The sequence below is a fragment of the Macrobrachium nipponense genome, chromosome 12 (assembly GCF_015104395.2).
Source record: "Macrobrachium nipponense isolate FS-2020 chromosome 12, ASM1510439v2, whole genome shotgun sequence".
Taxonomy (NCBI): Eukaryota; Metazoa; Arthropoda; class Malacostraca; order Decapoda; family Palaemonidae; genus Macrobrachium; species Macrobrachium nipponense.
The window spans coordinates 30,324,063-30,329,062 of NC_087205.1; the positions used below are offsets into that span (position 1 = coordinate 30,324,063).

The 5,000-nt window shown below is 35.2% G+C and overlaps 2 long non-coding RNA genes across 2 annotated transcripts in view; both read left to right on the forward strand.

The window, feature by feature from the left end:
• Window positions 1–2,705, forward strand: part of LOC135224980 (uncharacterized) — a 5,359-nt gene extending 2,654 nt beyond the window's left edge. Inside the window, exon 3 of the long non-coding RNA XR_010316854.1 lies at window positions 2,612–2,705. This is a non-coding gene — a long non-coding RNA (uncharacterized LOC135224980). The remainder of the gene's footprint in view (window positions 1–2,611) is intronic.
• Window positions 2,706–3,794: 1,089 nt separating this feature from the next.
• The window catches only part of LOC135224981 (uncharacterized), a 2,633-nt gene continuing 1,427 nt past the window's right edge, over window positions 3,795–5,000 (forward strand). Inside the window, exon 1 of the long non-coding RNA XR_010316855.1 lies at window positions 3,795–3,902. This is a non-coding gene — a long non-coding RNA (uncharacterized LOC135224981). The remainder of the gene's footprint in view (window positions 3,903–5,000) is intronic.

Consider the following 5,000-nt stretch of genomic DNA (forward strand, 5'->3'; position numbering starts at 1 on the left):
GTGAATATTAAGTAAGAATTTTCATTCGGAGGGCAGAGCCAAGCTGTATTAGACATATAAACATCTCGCTCTCTCTTTTCAGATTATGAAAAATATTAAGTAACGTAAAATACTTGATTGTGGTCACTAATATCAATGTCAATTTGTGAAATCTAGTAAACATTACATTTGTGTAAGACTGTGAAATGGCACCGCTACAGTAAATGTATATTTCGTGTAATGGCCACAGCTGCAGCTACTGAGGTTTGGGATTTACAATTGAGCCATGGTTTATTTTGATGTTTGGAAGTATTAATCAAGTTGATTTGTTATTTTTGTGAGTGTTAAATTGTGTTCCCGAATATTAGTGGCTGGTAGAAATAGGGAATGGCTCTGCAAGGGATATTACCATGAAAATTGAATTTTCTTATAGTAATTTGGTTTCTATTAAGAATTTGCCTTTATTTTTGTCCATTAACTGTAATTAACCTCAGAACCGATATGTTATTGTATGCTGACCATCATGGAATGCTATCGCACATGAACAGTGTTAATGGGAAGCTTTGGTAAAAAGCCGAGCTACCTTCACCAGGGGCTCCATAACACGGGCTACTAGATTATGTTAGGGTAGGTTAGGTTAGTATAGTTCCACTTGAAATAGGCTTCCTGAGCCAATCCCTTCTTGAACATATGACTCCAATATACCTCGCCTATTCACAGAACCATTCCAGGGTGACCATCAAAACAACATGTCCGTTCTCTCTCCCTGTTTTTTCCTCACCCAAAAACCCCCATTCCTAAAGAGTCCCCAGTAAAGATGTGAGGTTAGTAATAATTGATCGACAATAAGCAACACCACCTCATTCATCAGCAACACTAAAAGTACAGGAAAAATGAATTACAAAAGGTAATAAACCGTGTGGAGCTGTTCCCAGTTTTACAATTGACCACCAGTGGTAGGGTTGATTAGTTATTGCAAATGTATCAGAGATAAGTTTTTTTCTTATTTTTTGTTGAAGTGACTCAAATCGAGGAGAGATATTTACAGTTATCCAGTGCTTGATAGAATGATTCCCCTTTTTGATAAGTCTTTTAAGGGATAACTGCTGCCTTTAGAGTAGCCAGGCATAATTCTTTTAAGTTGCGAAGTTATCAAAGTACCGGTTTGCTACTTGCCAAATGTAAAATTCAAAGCTTACTTTTACAGCCAGATACCTAAACTCTCATACAAAAATACGATTGGATACTTTAAATGCAACAGTGATCCTATAAAAGACCTATCAGTAATGTGAGGCATCAATATTTAAAAAGGAAATATAACTAAAGGATATAAAAGCACTGAATAACTGTAAATATCTCTCCTCGATATGAGTGACATCAACAAAAACTAAGAAACAAAACTTATCTCTCTGATACATTTGCAATACTAATCAACCCTTCCACTGGTGGTCAATGGTAAAACTGGGAACAGCTCCACACAGCTTATTACCTTGGAAATTTATTTTTCCTTCTATACTTTTAGTGTTGCTAATGGATGAGGTAGTGTTGTTTGTTGTTGGTCAATTATTATTAACCTCACATCCTTATCAGGGACCTTATTCGAATGGGGTTTTTGGGTGGGGTAAAGCACAGGGAAAGAGAACGGAAACGTTGTTGTTTTGATGGCCACACTAGAATAGTTTTGTGCATAAGCAAGGCATATGGTAGCCACGTGCTCAAGAAGGGATTGGTTCAGGAAACCTATTAAAAAAAGAGCAATACTAACCTAACCTATCTTAACCTAACCTAGTAGGCCGTGTTACATATATATGACTGGTAAAAATGTTCTATTACAACAGTACTCCATCTAATAAAAGGAGCCCATAAAAATTCCAAAATATAAAAAGTAACTACCATATTTCAGAGACTGCTGTCTCCCTCTTCAGGTAGGTAATGAATGAGAAAGGGTACAGAAAATGCAGTATTTATACCAAGAGGTCCATCCATAGGTAAGCTGTTTCACAAGGTCACACCAGTTGGTAATTTCTCTTTAATCTTCTTAATTGTTGGTTAAAGGAAGATTTTATCTATGCTATCCGAATCCCAGGCGCCTTTGCGATGTTCATTACCTTTCTTTGTTTGATCAAGGCCAACTCCACCATTTGGCTTCCTTTAATCAACGCTTAAGAAGATTAAGAGAAATTATCAATTGGGTGACCTACTGAAACAGCTCACCTGTGGATGGACCTCTTGGTATAAATACCGCCTTTCCTGTACCTTTTCTGATTCATTACTTACCTGAGGAGGGAGACAGTAGTCTCTGAAAAATAGTACTTACTTTCTATATTTCTATATATATAATATATATAGTATATATATATATATAGGTATATATATATATATATATATATATATATATGATCTATCGTATTCCATACTTTCACTTTCCCATACAATTTTACTAATTCGATCCCCAATATAGTTTGCTTGGGAATTACTTTTGTATTTCTTTGTAGTAATTTTCAGAGACAAAATTCATACGCAAAAAAACATATTTAATTATTTCTTTTTACCTCATAGATTTCGAGTCTCTGTGTCCATCATAATTCTATATTTCATTTTTCCTGCTTATTTTAGTTTTTTTTTTTTCCAGGTACCTCCAGCCCCGCAAACTGCACCATTAACCCAATGTCTAACATAACTAGTATTAAGCAGATGTCAGCAAGATGTTGTAACGGTTCCTCTGGGTGAGAATCATTAGCGGCTAAAAACCGTTTTTCTTTTATTCTTTATCTTCTTCCCAGACTTCAAGCCGTATGCGAGTTTAAAATTATGACCGTTTTCAAATTTGAATACAGATTGCCATGATTTGACCTCAGGCATAGCTCTTTTACGCTCGTTCTGCGTGTGAAAAACATGTAATAGTTTCCTCGAGGTTATTTGAAAGAAGTTCTTATCCTTGTTGGTTGTGCGCATATTTCAACATGGCTGACATTCCACGTAACACAGAACACTTAACAACTATCATCTTCAAAAGCAAGATTAGCCTGCTCTTGGTAGTACATGTATAAGGGCTCACCAGACTTGCTGAGGAGCTGATTTTTCCACTTGACAAGTTTTGCCATTCTTCCATGAACCGATCTGGAGATGATCATTTTAGGCTGCTTTGTTTATTTATTGACTTATTTATCATTATAATTTCTTTTTTTAAGAAAAATCCACTACATTACTAAATTCTTAATGCACGAATTAGATTTAGGGCTTCTTACGTGTGGAGTTTCATAGAATTTCGTCCAACCTCTTGTCCCGCATTCATGGGTCAAAGGTCAAATGGTTTTGAATCGCAGAGACTTTCTGCAAATCAACGCTTAAGAAGATTAAGAGAAATTATCAATTGGGTGACCTACTGAAACAGCTCACCTGTGGAATGGACATCTTGGTATAAATACCGCCTTTCCTGTACCTTTTCTGATTCATTACTTACCTGAGGAGGGAGACAGTAGTCTCTGAAAAATAGTACTTACTTTCTATATTTCTATATATATATATATATATATATATATATATATATATATATATATATATATATATATATATATATATATTATATATATATATCGTATTCCATACTTTCACTTTCCCATACAATTTTACTAATTCGATCCCCAATATAGTTTGCTTGGGAATTACTTTTGTATTCTTGTAGTAATTTTCAGAGACAAAATTCATACGCAAAAAAATATTTAATTACTTTTCCTCATAGATTTCGAGTCTCTGTTTCCATCATAATTCTATATTCATTTTTCCTGCTTATTTTAGTTTTTTTTTTTTTTTGTTTTTTTTTTTCCAGGTACCTCCAGCCCCGCAAACTGCACCATTAACCCAATGTCTAACATAACTAGTATTAAGCAGATGTCAGCAAGATGTTGTAACGGTTCCTCTGGGTGAGAATCATTAGCGGCTACCGTTTTTCTTTTATTCTTTATCTTGTTCCCAGACTTCAAGCCGTATGCGAGTTTTAAAATTATGACCGTTTTCAAATTTGAATACAGATTGCCATGATTTTGACCTCAGGCATTAGCTCTTTTACGCTCGTTCTGCGTGCAAAACATGTACTAGTTTCCTCGAGGTTATTTGAAGAAGTTCTTATCCTTGTTGGTTGTGCGCATATTTCAACATGGCTGACATTCCACGTAACACAGAACACTTAACAACTATCATCTTCAAAAGCAAGATTAGCCTGCTCTTGGTAGTACATGTATAAGGGCTCACCAGACTTGCTGAGGCGCTGATTTTTCCACTTGACAAGTTTTGCCATTCTTCCATGAACCGATCTGGAGAAGATCATTTTAGGCTGCTTTGTTTATTTATTGATTTATTTATCATATTATAATCTTTTTTTAAGAAAAATCCACTACATAACTAAATTCTTAATGCACGAATTAGATTTAGGGCTTCTAACGTGTGGAGTTTCATCGAATTTCGTCCAACCTCTTGTCCCGCATTCATGGTCAAAAGGTCAAATGTTTGAATCGCAGAGACTTTCTGCAAATATTTCAACTCATCAACAAAATTTGCTGGGTGTTTGAGGCTGGCGGAAATGAATCAGGCTTGAGTCAAGGGTAAAACCAAGAGGAACTAAATTACGAAAGGTCTATCGCTTTCACTTAGTCGCTATATAGAAGCTATTTTATAGCTCAGCGTCGCCAACCGGTGGTCCGTGAATTTTGATGGTCTGCAGAAAAATTGGGACATTATTTCAATTTTTATTTTGCCTAATCTTCTTCAAGCAACCCTGATACAAATTACACTGAAAACAGAGATCCCAGTGTTGCCAATTTAATGCTAGGCTTAGCAATTTAGGGCGATTTAGTATTAGATATTTCGATCCAGCATTTAGCAGAAAAAACAGCATTAACCCACTAACAGCATAAATTACAATAAATTAAACATTGTGAAGTTGAATTTATCCAAATGAGGAGTACATAAAACGCATATCAAATAAAACTAAACATGTTCTATCTGTTTCATAACCGCATCAA